The sequence below is a fragment of the Rhamphochromis sp. 'chilingali' genome (genome assembly GCF_963969265.1).
Source record: "Rhamphochromis sp. 'chilingali' genome assembly, chromosome: 18".
In the NCBI taxonomy this organism is placed as follows: domain Eukaryota; kingdom Metazoa; phylum Chordata; class Actinopteri; order Cichliformes; family Cichlidae; genus Rhamphochromis; species Rhamphochromis sp. 'chilingali'.
In genome coordinates, this window is record NC_137945.1 from 1425700 (window position 1) to 1442500 (window position 16801).

The 16801-nt window shown below is 43.6% G+C and overlaps 1 protein-coding gene and 1 long non-coding RNA gene across 3 annotated transcripts in view; both read left to right on the plus strand.

Annotated features, from left to right (window-relative positions):
- LOC308386165 (melanoma receptor tyrosine-protein kinase-like) overlaps nucleotides 1-16801 on the plus strand; it is a 54157-nt gene that overhangs the window by 14670 nt on the left and 22686 nt on the right. The gene's annotated exons all lie outside the window — the stretch shown is intronic.
- LOC308386194 lies at nucleotides 1606-2939 on the plus strand. The gene is made up of 3 exons (XR_013969744.1): nucleotides 1606-1918; nucleotides 2123-2209; nucleotides 2909-2939. It is a non-coding gene; the product is annotated as an uncharacterized lncRNA (long non-coding RNA).

The window sequence follows — 16801 nt, forward strand, 5'->3', positions numbered from 1 at the left end:
TATTCTATCTGGGGCCCCTTCGTGGACTATTGCAAGTCATTAAACGCTCTACCAGCTGATTAATATCATGTCTCTTCCCCCCCTCCCCCCCTTTTTTTTTTTTTTTTTTTTTCTCTTTCCCCCCTTTTGGGGTTTGTGTTTGTTTTGGGTTTCTTATTAGGTTTTGTTTTGTTTGTTTACTTAAGCGTGTGTGTAGGTGTGCCTGTGTGTGTGTTATTGTGTCTGTTCATGTAAGAAAAACTAAAAAATATGTGAGGGGAACAGATTGTGTTGTCATTGTAAACTACTGTACACTTGTCTCTCAATAAAAATATTAAAAAAAAAAAAAAAAAAATCCAGATCCTTCTCGTGGCTCAGGGAACAACGAGTATAGCGGCAACCTTCGGTCCTTCTTTGCAGAACATAAAGTTTCTGACTCGTGCTCTTGTTAAGTCGCTTGGATGCCTTCCGGTAGCAAAAAACGAGGCGAAGGAAAAAAGGGGCAAAACATTTATTTTCCATACAAATCGAAAGGTACAAAACAAATGCCTCTGGTGGGAGCTCCGTTTATATTCCCTTTATGTTATAACAAAAATAACATTAAAACGGCGACGGTCAGAAAACTGTTGCTCCACGTCCTGCTTGCTTACTTAACCTTTTTTACCCACACCCCTCCGCATGTGGGCCAAATACACACCCCCTTTACGACATCCACCAACACTTTACAACAACAACAGACTAACAAAGCAGGATTAATTTATGGAGCACAGCCTATTACATTATAACAATAAATAACAATAAAATGATCAAGATCATAATAGAAACTTAAAGATCATGACAAATACTTAAATATGGCATGATGTAACTGAGTAAAATATCGGCCTGGACTTGGCTCCAACAACGAGGGAGCAGGTCTCACCTGTCCAGCTGGTTCTGAGCCTGTGAAAGTGTGAGAGTCTGCACAGCTGTGCAGTGTTTTTATTAAACCCCTTGAGTTAAAGCTGACAGTCAGCACTTCAGTCACATTTTGATTGACTGATTTAAAACCCACTGTGGTGCATTCACTCAAAAAAATCTGTTGTTGGATGAACACAATTTAATCATGGCACCTTTTCCCACAAGATTTAACCGAGTACAAAAACCCATTTTTGACCATGTCAGACCAACACATTTGGCATTTGGTGGTTAAATGTAATCGGATTACGTTGGATCAACGTAGTATGCTTATATTGACTTAAAGTGATTTATTTAAGTATGTAGAGTGAAATCTGTTTTAATTGATTCTACACAAGTTAAAAACTTCAGGAGAACTCAATGAAATCTTGTTGTTTGAACAACTACTTTGCTAATCAAGGCGATTACTGCTAGTCGTGCTTAATGAACCAATGTGGGGGTTGATGATTTCATAGAGACAAACAACCATTTGCACTCATGGGTAGTTTAGAATTACCAACTAACCGAACTCTAATTACACACTGCAAACTGGCCAGATTGTGGATTTGAACCCAGGCCCTTCTTGCTGTGAGGCACCAGCACTGACCATCACACCACCAAGCTGTCACTCCAGGCTTAAAACTAGGAAAGCTGTGATTTCAAGGCTTGATGCAGACTTCTCTGTACCAGGGGCGGAGCGTGGGGGTGGCTTACTGGGCTTAAGCCCGGGTTGTTTTGTCAGAAGCCCGGGGTATTTTGGAGTGCAATTTTTTCATAGTTAGATGCCTGGCTGACAACTGTATAAAACAAAAAGTACACACAATATTCGAAGCACATAGTGCACACTGTGGGAATTTACGACTGTGCGTGAATCCCCCCCTGATATTGGTATGATCCAAGCTCAGGCACTAAGCGACTGAGCGAGGGGGCGGGGCAGCTGCTGCCCGTCAGTGCGCTGTTGGAGAGACGGAGCCAGCCATACTAAGGAGAGCTTAAGTTTGACCAGGTACCAAAGCAAATCATTCGTACCGTACAAATAATGTAAATATGACGGTGCATCACGAAAGATTGATATCAAACTGATCACTTGACCAATATTACGTTACTTGCTCTTCAAGTGAATCAACAAATGGCGAAATGAAAAGCCGAACAAATGCTATTTTTTTTTTTAGAGATTCTTAGCTTACGTGTGTTTATTTCATATTTTCAGTTCTTACCCTCCCCGACTAAATCGGTTTCAGTTATGTACTGAAATATAAGAATGGACATTAGAGGGTTCTTTCAAAGAAAAACTCAGGTAAATGTTATTTTATATATTATGCTTTGTATGTTGTTCAGTATATTTGTATGCAAAACAAGAGGAATTTCAGTACACAGCAGGATATTCACATTTGTAACCAGATATTTACACTTTAGGGAGAAAACATAAAACATTTTTACTGCACAACATCAATTTAGAGTAAACTTTTGTTTTAGATAAATATTGAAATATCTTTTGAATTAGTTAAATGTCACAATAAAGAGAGACAGAGCTTTCTGTTTTTTATCACTTTCATCAAATTTAGGAGTACATGTACACTAAGTTTATTGTTAATTAATAAGAAAACTCCAGACGATTCCATTCTGAGCTGAAGAAGCTTCTGATAGGTTAGTAGAGTCCATGTGAGTAAACTGGTGGCACAGCTGTGGATGCATATAAGGCAAAACCACAGAGCCTGTTTCTGTGACATGGGAAAATCAAGAGATGTCAACCAAAACACCAGGAAAAGAACTGTGGAGCTCCATAAGTGTGGCTCAATTTTGAATACAATTTGGTGCCATTTGCAATTAAGAAATACAGACGATTTCTCTCTTTACTCTTAAAGTTAACAAATATGTTTTTATATTTATCAATCTAAAAAAATAAACATTTAGTCTGATTTGATGTTACAATTAAAAAGTGTTTGTGTTTTGATCTGAAGAGTTTGTAAATATCTGTATATTTGATGATTGTCAGCACAAAGAGGGAGAGAGGAACAGAGAGGGAAATGGAGAATGAGGACAGAACAGAGATGAACAAGAGCAGGTGAGACACACATGTTAGTCAAATGGTTGTTTACCAAAAGTATCACCGTATCATAGGTACTCATGTATCTCATACCTAGTGTTTCTTTTTAGGTTTGTTATTTTTCAAATTCTATATTTATTAAGTTATGAAGGCTTGTTTGCACAACAAGGCTAAATAATTATATAAACCTTTCTCAATCTAAATATTGTACTTTGGTAAAATTAAAAAATAAATGTAGTGCAGGTCTATGATGATTTTTAGTGCTACTATCATCTAGTTCTGATTCTGATTCTGTCTTGGTTAAGTCCCAAGTAGTCCTGATTTTGAACTGTTGTAGTCCTGTTTTAATTCTGGATCAGTTCTTGGTCTGGTTGAATTGGGGTTTAGTCCTCGTGTCTTGATACAGCCCTGATTTTGTTATGCCTTGCTGCTTAATTAAAAAACTAGTTTAAGGTGTTCTGCACATGTGATATATATTTTTCCCTATATGAAGTCATTCTTTTTTGAACAAAACTCAAAACAGAGCCAATTAATCTTTCAGTCATTTCTACCCCCCCCCCCCCAAGGGAAAAAAAAATCCCACATGCATACTATCCTTTTGGGCTAAGCCCCGGGTGTTTCAAATGTCTGGCTCCGCCTCTGCTCTGTACGTTTTTGTCCTTGACAGGTTAAACCACAATAAATAGCGAGAGCATACGCGTGGTGTGGGTGTAGCTGTCTGCCTCTTAAAACTCCAGTGATTTTCCTGCAGTTTGACATCTAATGTGATCTTGTGAATTGCGTGAGTTCAGCAAATAACCGCTCTTACTAGATTGTATCAGGTCATCTCAACAAGAACAAATTAAGTTGCTGAAGTTCATGCAGATGCTACATGATTTAATTACGTTCACCATAGAAATTATTTAGTTCAAAGTTTGAATCTTGTACATGTAACAACCACCCAATTTCTTTTTTTGAGTGTGGATTCAGTTCAGCTTTATTTATGCAGCATAACAACAACAGTCGCCTCAGGGTGCTTTATGTTGTAAGGTGGACCCTACAATAATACAACAGAGGAAACCCCAGCACTCGTATGAGCAAGCGCTTTGGCGACAGTGGGAAGGAAAAACTCCCTTTTAACAGGAAGAAACCTCCAGCAGAACCAGGCTCAGGGAGGGGCGGGGCCATCTGCTGCGACGGGGACGGAAGACAGGACAAAGACATGACATGGAGCTGATGATTGTTGGTGTCGCTGACTGAAAGTAAATGTTTTTCAGTCAAATATCATCAGATTTAACTGATTAATTCTTTGAAACAACTGATGGTCTTTGCAGAGTTCGCTCGCTTAGAGCTTCCTGTCAGGCTGCAGGGCCGCACAGCCTGCGCCTATCAGAGGCTTTTTAGGTGAAACTCTCAGGTTACTCTGTGCCAACCCAAGAGAGAGGTTATCTGTGTGGCTGGGAGCAGCGTACCAAAGGTCGGAGCACATGCTGCCTGTCAGAGAGGCAAAACTCGTTGGGCCCTTCTGGAATTTTCCTGAAACAGAGTCAGAGTGAAGCAGCTTCCATCTCGCAGACAAGCACAGTCTCGCTCTGACCTGCGAACACTGCTGCAGGCAGGACACACACCCTCACAGACACACACACGCACACACACACCCTGCAGATCTAACGATTCGTTTCTGATGTTGGTGTGTTCACGAGGTTCCACTGGTGGACAGGATTGTGTGTCTGTGCATGCAGCTGGTGCGCACACACACGTGAACAGAGGAAGAAAAGATTTGGAGGCAACAAATGAAGCAAGTCGTGCAGAAAGCTTTGACCTGCAGCCCGCGGTTCCCGGGTCTGCCTCCAGAGCTGCACACAACACAATTGCAACACTTACTTAATCCAGTTTGCACAAACTGCTGTTACACACATTCTATATGTGCTTTTGTCATGACATCATCACAGTGAGACAGCGATGGACCGGTTTGACGGATCACACTTAATGTTTCTGAAGTCACAAGTTCAGAGCCTGGAAATGATTTTATGAGGAAACAGAAAGAAGATTTTCTCAGCTGAGCTCAGACCTGCTGAGGCTGCGTTTAGCAGGACGGCCCCTCTCAGCTGGCTGAGACATTCCTGAAGACAGTGTGTGTGTGTGTGTGTGTGTGTGTGTGTGTGTGTGTGTGTGTGTGTGTGTGTGTGTGTGTGTGTGTGTTCCTGTTGTGGCATTTTGCAGGACAACATTATGTTTGTCTCTCTTCTCTGAGTTTCAGTCTTGTTTCCCGTAAACATGACAGGATGAAGTCTGATATGAACAAACATCTGTGCCACACACACACACACACACACACACACACACACACACACACACATTGCAGGTGGTGATTGGGTAAATTGGGCGTCTCCACCCTGCAGTTGAGGTGTGAAGTTTGGATCTCGGTGCTGATACGAACACTTTTGCACTCTTCAGCAGACAGACTGGTAACGCCTCACCGCGCAGTTTTAAACATCACGCCGTCTTTACTTCCACTTGGACCTTTTTAAAAGGACGAGGCCACGTCACAGTTTGAATGCAAACATAAGAGTCATAAAAACAAGCAAAGGCATCACGGTGACGGCCCTCGGTGCTCGCCGGGCTGGACCCGTGCAGCTCTCGATCGATGTTCACGTGTTTCTGTGGTGGGTTTTTAAAAAGATCGATGAAAGCACTTAACAGCAGTTTAAGCTCAGACGAGGCAGAGCGATGGGAAGCTGTCATTGATTTCTGCTGCAGGGAAGGTGACCATTGAGTTCCATCTCATTCTCTTTGTTTCACCGTGAGCTTTTATTGGTTTGAGCTCTTTATTGTTGGGAGTGAATAATGATTTCCATCCTGGCAGCGCAGCCCGCTTCTGCTTAAATAAACTGTCGGATAAAAACAGAAACGTCTGTCAATCCAAAACCATCAGAACTGATGAAACAGGACGGGCTCGGGTTTCATCGTTCACTCTGAGCTTTAGGAACAGACGCTGCTGTTCAGATATCCACATGGAGCTCGTGCGCTCGTCGCTGGGTGAGGCTGGATCACTGTGAGGTGGATGATTGGTGTTAACTGCGAGTGAAACGGCTGTTTGTGTGCTGCAGGCTGCTTCCTGTAGCTCTGTAGGATCACTGAAGCAGTTCAGTGGATCAGGAGAGCGACAGTCAAACGACTTATTGTAAGCAAATATGAAAAAACAGTGATGTGAAGCAGCTGTGACGCATGTTTCTAATATTTCTCCATCACAGAAACCTGAACATGCTTCAGTGACACCACCGTGAGTAACACAGCAAACATGCGACGAGTTTGGGAGTTTGAAGACGTGAAGGAACGATTTACTAAGAACAACAATGACAGGATCGCATCCACGAACATATCTGTAGAATTCTACATCTCTTTATTTATCTGTGTGTCTGTGTGTGTGTGCGTGTGCGTGCGTGTCTGTGTGTGCGTGTGCGTGTGTGTGCGTGTGTGTGTGTGCGTGTGTGTGTGTTCGTTCGTCCTGATCACAAACCCAGCTCGTCTCTCGGGTGTTTTGTGAATTCGGCTGAACTCTGTTTTCGTCTCTTTGTCTGTGTTTGTGTCTGAGAGGGAAACTGAAGGTCACAGCGAGGATGGCTCTCCATCTTCGGCTCCTCTCTTTTCCTCTCTGCTGGTCTTTGATCTTTTATGAAGACAGATTTCTGTCCTCAGTGAAGAAGCTGCCGCCTCACAGCGAGGACGCCGACCGCTCTGACTTTATTTTACGCCGAGCGTTGTCTTTCCTGCTGGAGGGCTCAGCTGCTTCAATGAGCTGCATAAATAAAGATGCCAAGAAAAGAAAGCAGGAGAAGAGTTAGCAGAGAAGAATGGCGGGGTTCCTAGAATCAGCAGAAAACACTCACAGTTCATTGGAGGAGCGATGGACGTGAGAACAACATGAGACACATCGCTGATCCTCCCGCTGAAGCTCCACATAAACTTCATCACCGTGTTTGGATTCGTTTCACCTGAAACATTAGCAGCGAGCTCGGCTGTGAACAAAGCTCTGGCACCGAGCTCAGTGAACGGGATCGCCTTCAACGGTTCAGCGTTGTCAGATTTATAGCAACGGCTGTGTCGCCGTGTTTGTGTAGCTGAAAGTACGACACACAGCTCTGCAGGCCGATGCTGCTCAGACTGCAGGAGAACGCTGGCAGGCGGAGGTGGACCGACAGGTCTTTTCACTCTTCATTGTCTGCTGTTAATTATGACCGCTGATAACCTTCAGCAGGAAGCATTCTTATTCAGTTTAAGCCAAACCCTCAGTTGTTTGTGTTCCTTACACCATAAGCTATCAGATTATCAGATTAAGTGTATGCTCGTCACAGACTTGTTGACTTAGTTTGGGTTCAGATTTGTAACGAGTGTTCTGGCAGCTGATTGGTCGATTCAGACCGTCAACAAGAGGACAAACGGTCTCAGTGCTGAGTGACTGACCCTGATTGTGCTGAATGCTGAAGGTGGTTAGAGACGAGTCAGCAGCACTTCACTCATTACAGCTAATTCAATACTGACACACACACACACGCTCGTTTTTATATCTTAATGAGGACATCTCATTGACATAATGCTGTCCCTGGCCTCCTACACTAACCCTGAGCCCTGACCTAACCCAACGGTAACCCCGACACTAAAACCACATCGTGAGCCTCAAACATGCCTTCAAACCCGTGTGGACGACATCTTGTCCCCATAAGTATAGTAGCATTGCACTCTTCTGTCCTCACAAAGGTGTCTAAACATGTACACACACACACACACACACACACACACACACACACACACACACACACTGATACGTCTCAGTGACCTCATTTCATTCCTCTGACAGAAAGTCCTGAAAAACCTTGAATGTTGCAATGAGACAGGAAAAAGCACTGCTGTGTGTGTGTGTGTGTGTGTGCGTGCGTGCGTGTGTGTGTGTGTGCGTGTGTGCGTGTGTGTGCGTGTGTGTGTGTGTGTGTGTGTGTGTGTGCGTGTGTGTGTGTCTGTGTGTGCGTGTGTGTGCGTGTGTGTGTGTGTGTGTGCGTGTGTCTATGTGTGTGTGTGTGTGCGTGTGTGTGCGTGTGCGTGTGTGTGCGTGTGTGCGTGTGCGTTATCTGACTCTCCATCTTTTGTGAAACGAATAAATTCTTTGCTCGTCTCTGAGCTGTGATTGGCTGCTGCTGTGATTGTGATCTGAAAGCAGAGTGGCGGCTGACGGCAGGCAGGTGACCCACCTGTGTGCAGGTACACGGTGCTAATGAGGGCTGTGCAGATTCTCGCTGTGCAGTTATTGTCGGCAAATTCTTCCAATATCTATAGAAACATGAATAAAACAGTCATATCGGTGAAATGCGGTTTGTTGTCTCAGAGTACGGAGTAAACAGTCACGACTGGTTAAACAACATGAACCTGCCTGAGGTCTGAACTATGAAGCCTGAGTTTATCCGGCTAACTTCAGGCTTAATCCTGAGTTTTCGGTTTTGTAAAGGTTGTAACTTCTGACTGGGATAAATCACCATGGTAACCTGTTCCAGGTTAGAGATCAGCAGCTATGACATCTCGCCTACATACCAATCAATTCTTCAGCAACAGCGTCACCGTTCCTGGAACCTCAGAGCTCAGTGACAGACAGAAATGCAGCAACTTTATTCCTGCTTGTGTTTTTCCTGCTGGCTGACAGCAGTTTAAAACAATCCTGTTGTTCTACAAGCACGAGTATCTTAAACCACAGCAGCTAATTTATTCCAACCTGCTGAACTCGTGTTAAATTTGAATGTGGCTTAAACCTGTGTTTGGATTCAGCTTTCATTCTTTCCTCTCAGGCCCTTGAAATAAAAGACTAAAACTGTTTACACACATTTAAGCATTCATTTAAAAAAGTGCTCAATCAGAGTCTCTCCTGTTGTAATGACAGAGCTGTGATATGAGTCACGGCTTCAAATATGATCAGTTTTATTAAAGCCTTAATTTTTTTCCAGTTTTATTCACCTCGTCACTTAAAACGTTACCTTCTTCATATTTCTTTAATATTATGGTTTAATCTTCCTTTGTAACATCAGTCGCACCGCTGAGTGTTCAGATGCCGTGAGCGTGAAGATTAAAGCCTGGATGGACGTCATGTGATCGCCTATCCTGCTCACGTATGTGAATCCAGATCACAGCGAGCTGGGTTTGTAGTAAAGACATGGACATCTGGCTGCAGATGTGCGTAGGAAAACCAGGGGGCAGTGTCAGTAACCTGCAGCACGCAGACAAAACAGCCGTCTAACGACGGTCTGATAGGACACCCTGAGACGTGTGACCCGCCCGGCGGAGCTGGAGGTGGCTGGTGTCAGACGGTGGTTATTAACGTTCTCTGTTAACCCGGGCTCCGAGCGTGCTCACATAAGAAAGGGTATTTCCAGTGTTGGCTGACTGTTCTGCACAAAATGAGTCAGAGATGTTATCAGATGAAGATGATAAAATGATGATTCAAATCTATAAAGAGCTTAAAAAGCAGTAACATTTAGAAAATATACAGTAACAGAGTCTTTAATCTGGTGACCAATCACAGAGGAGGAAACGTGTTTATTGTGTTTCCAGCAGCAGATCACAGTCAAATCATCAAATGAACGTTCAGGCAGCTTCAGTAAAGCGGCAGTCATAAAATCATCACTACTCCGAACACTGAAGTAAAACATGACCGGACCAGGTGAGGTGTTCGGCACCTGTTACCATGGTGATTTAGCAGGTAAAGGGAGAAAACTGTGGCTTGAAGCTCGACACGGCTTGCGGAGACATTCACGTCGCCGCTGACTCTGATGATGAGAACAGGCTGATAAACTCGCCTTATCTGAAATGACTCGCTCTAGCAAACCCGACCTTCCCCAACACAACCAGGCTTTTAACCACTTCCTGTCCGCTCAAACACTCTGGGAAGGTGTGACAGCGGGCGGCACTGAGCAGGCCTCGCTGCCTTTCTTTACGTCCGCGTGTTGGACTCGATCAGTGTTTGTTTCTGTTCGATGAAGAAAAGGGAAACGTGAAAGCAGGATTCTGCGATTTGCTGGCTGACGTGCGACTGAGCGTGCGTCCTGTCCATGCACACATCTGTGTTTGCCAACCTTGAAGTAAAGGTCAAACTCCCACTGATCACAAACCTGCAGCACAAAAGCAACAACATATTTTTTTCTGCGGTGTTTTCATCTGACTGTCAAAACACTTGTGCACTATTATATTCTCCACATGCTTCAGTGATATAAATCAATCGTTTAACTGACTACGCAATCATTTTTTTACGTTTCCTTTACAGACGAGAAACTTCAGCTCAGCTTTATTGATGAGAATCAGAGGTAGTTATGCAGTATGTGTGAGAAATGTAGAAATAGAGCTTCATTAAAAATGTTTCCTTTCATTATCTTCGTCATTTCATATTATAATCATTAGCCTTGTAAACTGTTAGCCTGCCACATATTGTGCTGTATTGTACATTTATTTGTAAAGATTGTTTTCAGTATATTTAATAGTACAGGTAAGCCTGCTGTACCTGAACAATCTGCATATTGTTCGTATCACATCAGTGGATTACTGATCATGAGGCTGAGATATTGTGTTGTTTTTTTTAAAAAGGCTTCATATTTAAGTCAACACCATTGTTTCTATTGTGCAGCTATTTAAAAGCTTCAGTTTTTGGAAAAAACTATAAAAATGTTTCATAAATTAATGTCTGAATCAGAGGTGTGGACTCGAGTCACATGACTTGGACTCGAGTCAGACTCGAGTCATTAATTTTATGACTTTAGACTTGACTTGAAAAAATGTTCTAAGACTTGTGACTTGACTTGGACTTTTACACCAATGACTTGGGACTTGAATTGGACTTGAACCGGTTTACTTGAAAAGACTTGATATTTTACCCCAAATATAAAATTTAACATGCATATTATATAGAGATTGAAAATGTGACGTCATTCACGGGTAGAACCGCAAAGGATTCTGGGAACTCGTGGCAAGCGGTACTAGCGCACGCAGGCTTTCAATTGAAATCAGTTACACAGCGATAAAAAGAAACACAAAAATGGCAAGAAGCTGTTGTATTATTAACTGCAATAGCCGGTCGCATGACAGCCACGGGAAGCCGACGGGTAAAGAGATCGGTTGTTATCGGATTACGTCGTTGAAGAGAAATTGTTCGAGCCATGTTTCCGAAGTAACAAAGACGCGACGGATGGCCTGGATTGCAGCCATTCAAAGATCAAATATAACGTCCCAGAACTCTCCAGCTCACAGGTTAGTCTGCTCCAAGCATTTACACGAAGGTCAGTGTTTTTTAGTAGTTAATGCGTCATTTTCATTACATAATTGGTGATATAGGTTACAAGCAAGTCTGGCGCTGAACAGAAATTGTCGCGCTATGCTCCTTTATTTATTGTGCATAAATAGTGAATTGTCCTGACACAATATTGTGTTTCGCTTCTGTTATTATGGTACATTGACAAGAACATATACTTTTATTCACAGGATAAAACAGGTTTTTTGTATCACTAATTGCCCAGTACGATTACAGCATACAGTATTATTGTCACTGCTACATTTCTGTGATGCTACCAGAAATTATTTCCACTGCTAATTAATTACCGTTGAGCTCAAAGGTTATATTAATAAACGGTTAACGAATGTGTATTTATGACGACAATTTGTGAGACTGGTAAACTTATGATACGTACGATGGTCTTTCGTTCTACACGGTGCATTTCAAGGTCCTGCACCCATCTGTCGGTAAACTGTACCTGGGCTTGTTGCAGTGACCGGAAGTTACTAAACTTCATGAGTGTATGCACTCACTCCAAGAACCGTATGATTATAAATATGCATATAAATATGCTACGATGAGATAGCTGACTTCATCTAACTAGCAAATGTTGTCCAGGCTACGTTGGTGATGCAGTTTTTTTTTAATGTGTATGATATTTTTGTCATGCGATTTTAAAGCTGGTCCTACAACCGCATCCAAGAATAACATGCAGCTTATCTCAGAACTGTCGGTGAAAATTATTCTTGGAGCTAGGTTTAATTGAGCTGCATTTTAAAGAGGTGCAATTTCACAATTTGTGTATATTTTCTAAGTTCACTATTTTGTCATGTGTTGAGAAAAACACAGATTTTAAAATTACATGGTCTAATATTTACATTTAGCATAACTGCAACATTATTTTTTCGTTGTTTTTTTTTTTTTAATGACTCGAAAGGACTTGAAATTCAAAGTTTCAGACTTGTGACTTGACTCGGACTTTTACACCAGTGACTTGAGACTCGACTCTGACTTGCCTGACATTACTTGAGACTTGACTTGAGACTTGAGGATAAAGACTTGAGACTTACTTGAGACTTGCAAAACAATGACTTGGTCCCACCTCTGGTCTGAATTACTTAAAATCCCCAAAATATGATCTATAAATCATGTTTTAAGGTTTTTTTTATGTCTAAAGCATCTGTGAGGCAGTCCCAGTACGAGCTGTTACACCGTGAATCAAATAAAAATGGAACCATTGTGATTTTCTAGTCACATAGAAGTTTCATATCTGTGGTGCTAGGCTAACAGTTTCCTGCTGTTCCCAGTCTTTGCGCTAATCTAGCATGAAGAAACAAGAGGTAGACGACGTGCTGACAGAGATAAATGTGGCACCCTGACCCTGACAGAACAGTTTGTCTAATCACAGCACACAGACACACACAGACACACACAGACACACACAGACACACAGTGCTGCTGCTTTACAGGATCAGGGGATTTAGAAACTTTCCCTCTCAGAGTAACGCTCCGTCTCTCCTCCTGCCGGCGCTGTGCTGAGTCAGCACGGAGGCAGAGGAGGAAGACGAGAGGATAAAGAGGATTTAACTGATCCAGTTTCTTCATGTCTGACTCTGATTCACGCGTGATTTATCTGAGTTGCGAGAAGGCGGCGCGACGATCGCTGACGTGCACGAACCACGAACGACGTGCAGCCTCCGCAGGTCTGCTTCAGCACGCACACATCGATCAATCCGCCGCTGAAAGTAACGCACTATTTGCTCCTGTGTGTCATGGCCGCAGAGATTTACCTCCTCACCTCAACGGGAAAACGTTCGAGCTCAGCTAGCGAGATTTTTGACGTTTTCACTTCCTGTGTGAAAAAATTTGAGGAAAAATATGATCTGGAAAAATCTGCTTAACCGACACAGTTGGCTCTACACATTCAGTTCAATATTATTTACCATTAATTTATTGTGAGCTAAGGACCCAACAACAACCTGCTGCAGGCTGTGGAGCCTCCGGCCTGCAGCCTGAGGCAGGAGGATCACCCTCCACAGCTCCGGTCCACCTCTCTGACTCATGGGCTGCTGCCTGGGAAAGATGTGGGCTGGAAAAAAACAAGTTCCCGCCAAACTTAGGCAGCTGTTAGCACACCTGAGCAGCCTGCCCAGGTAACGTGTGTGAGTGGGAGCTGTGCACAGCTGGACAGTTTAATCCACCTAAATCTAAATCCTTATATTTGAGCTCTGACCTGTGATGAACTCTGGATGTCCCCACAGTGGATTCTGAGGGTCCTGAGGCCTGTGGGCGGAGCTTTAGAGGACCAGGCGTGTTTCAGCGTGTCCAGCTGATTATTCAGGAATCTGTGGAGTTTGGAGGCTGAGCAAACGCTTTGGGCTCGTGGTTGAGTTTGTTCACAGGAGCTTCCTCCTGAGTGGAGAACCCAGAGCGACTGAGACTTAGATTAGCTGTTGAGGTGGATTCAATTCAGTTTCCATCCATCATGAAGTCAGCTGATCTTCAGAAACATGAAGATGCCTGCAGAGTTTTGGTGTTAAACACACTGACAGGAGCTGAGTGCACAGCTGCTACTGGGAAACTGTGTGTTCTGAGCACTCTGTGGCTTTCCAAGAAAAATGCGCACACACACACACACACACACACACACACACACATATGTACACAGAGGAGGGACTTTAACATGCAGTGTACCGTGCAGCAGTCGAGGATGACGTCCAAAAATCTGACAGCTCAGACCAGTTTCTGTACAAACAGTTCTGTGGGTGTGTGTGTGTAAGTGTGTGTGTGTACAGATGCATGCCATCACTATGAGATGTCATATTTTAATACCTTAACGTTCTTTATCACTTATCACGAGCTCCACATAACCTCGGCGCTGCAGCAGCGACCGCGACACGCCGCTGTCCTGGATGTTACGTTTTCCTTCACATTCACTTTATTTACACTTTTAGAAGAAATCTTTGGCTTTTGCTTCTGACAGCTGTCCTTAAACCTGCGTGCACATCAAAGACTTCATGCTCCAGTAGGTCAGCGCTCCGGTGACAGCTGCATGTCTGCACATGCATGGGAGCCCTGCAAACAGTCAGTTTAGCTGCGTTTGTCATTTTGCCAAAATATGAGCAGTTAAATTTCCAACAAACACGCCTGCAGTTCAGATAACTTCCCGACTCTATGACTATATTACACTTCCTGTTTACATCCTCTAAAGGTGCCAAATTATCAGAAGGTTTGTCTGAAGATGGACTCACAGAGACACAGGAGATGACCTCAGTGTCGGTTTCCTCTATCAAGATGAGACTTCCGAGCTTCCTCTAAAGTTAACAAAAATGTGTTTGAATCCAAAGAAATCCAAACATTCATGTTGTCTTGTTGTCGTGAATGTCATCGCGCTTTAACTGGAATGAAAACATGAAAGGAAGGAAGGGAGGCGCGAGAAAGGATGAGTTTAGTGATAAAACTGTGAAAACAGAGAAGAAATTGAGGAAAGGAGGGAAAAAAGGGAATGTTGGGAACACAGAAAAGGATGGAGTGCTGGAGGAGAGATGGGGATTAATGAGTGGGAGAGGACAGATGAGGATGAGGAGATTGGGGGGGTGAGTGGGAGGAGACAACACAAGGAAAGATCGGAAGAAAGAAAAGTGGGAAAAAATTAAAATAAAAAAAGAAGAATAACCCACATAGCAGACAGGTCTGGGCTGGGTCTGGTGTCAAGCTGGCACTGCTGGCTGACTTCTGGCGTGTTAGGTGGTATTTCATCCAGATGTGGGCCAGGCCTGGCAAGATGGCACTGTCTATGTGATGGCATGCCATATCTGACCCGATTGTGGTTTGGTGTATGTGGTCCAGGCTCATAGAAACCAGGTCTGGCCCGGATCTGGCATCAAGCTGGCACTTCTGACTGACTGGTGTCATGGCAGAGTGTATGTCAGCCAGATGTGCGCCAGGTCTGGCAATGAGGCACTATTTATGTTCCTATTTTCCTATTTTAGTCAGAAGACCCAAATGCCATGTTGCAATACTATACTGCTATGGTAGCTAATGTTTCAAATGCAGGTTTGACAGGTTTGTGAGTGTACACTTTATCCAAACCTAGTGAGGGTTTACTCAGGTTCACCACTCGGTGGCTGTAGCTCAGGAGGAAGAGCAGGTCACCTACTGATCTGAAGGTTAGGGGTTTGATCCCTGATTCCTTCAGTCAGCATGTCAGGAATATGAATGTAGTTAGAAAGCACTCAGTTTAGAGAAAGTGTCTGATTGGGTGAATGTGGCATGTTGTATAGAGCACTTTGAGTAATCTGGGAGAGTAGAGAAGTGCTATATAAGAATCAGTCCATTCACTCTCTGAACAGAGTTTCATCATGTTACTTTTGCACTATTATGTTCCAGTACATGTTGTTATTACATGGCTTGATTAAGGTACACATTAGGCTGACATCTGGGCCAGCACAGGTCCAGCAGTGAGTCTGCAGCTGGCCTTGTGCTGGCCCATGTGTGGGCCACCTCTGGCAAACCAGATCTGGGCCACCAAAGGGCCGTCATTCTTTGCGGTATGTGGGCCATGTGTTAGCACATTGTGTGGGCCATACCCATTTTGCTATGTAGGGAAGAGTATAAATAGGAATAGAAGGAAAGGACTGAGGAAATGGTTGAGGAAGGAAGGAAGGATGAAAGAAAAAGTGGAAAAGAAGGATACAAAGAAAGAAAGAAGGAGTGAAGAAAGGAAGGAGAGATGGATAAATTGATAAATGAAGGAAAGAAGATAGGATAGAAGGAAACAGGCATTAGCTAACTTTATTGCATCACATGTACAGTAACAGCACATGTCTGAACTTTTCTGCGCGGCCCTGACCAATGGGTCGCTTTCCTTCAGATGAAGAGCAGCTGTGTTATCTTTGTGATGTCACAGTGGGCGAACAGCCAATCGGTGTGCAGCCAGACATGTTCAGAGGTCCTCGGTTCGCTGTTTGCTTAAAGTCTGAGGAGAGTGGAGGCAACAGGTGGAGGTGAGACAGGTCACAGCTGCTCTGCACCGTGTTCCTGTACCTGTTACTGGAGTGAAAGACCATCAGGAGCTTAGTGCTCTGAACTGCAGTGTTTAGATCAGGTGTGAGGAAAACCTGCAGGACAGGTGAGAAAGGCCCGAGGCCGTCACCATACTAGATGTTTGAACTCACTCTGTGATGTGAAGTTTAAAATCTGTCGGTACAGTCTGAGCTTCTCGTGTGACCGGGTTGCTTTTGCACTCAGATCTCCTCCACTGACTTTCAGGTGAAGTTCTGAGTGCAACCTGAGCTCTGATGTGTTAGTTTCAGCAGGAAGTGGCTGATCTTTAACCTGCCGGACTTCATTCCTCACACCGTCACAGGCTCCACAGCTGCCGCCCAACTCGTTCGATTCTCGTTTTTACGGTTCAAAGCTGCATTACACCTTCCTGCTTTGGTCCGGGGCTTCCCTGAACACATCACACAATGACCTGATGACTAAGTTTCATTACCTGTGAACTCTGAAACATCCCCTCCTGTTTGAGACACCAAAGGACTGAGTGTCTGTGGTGAAGA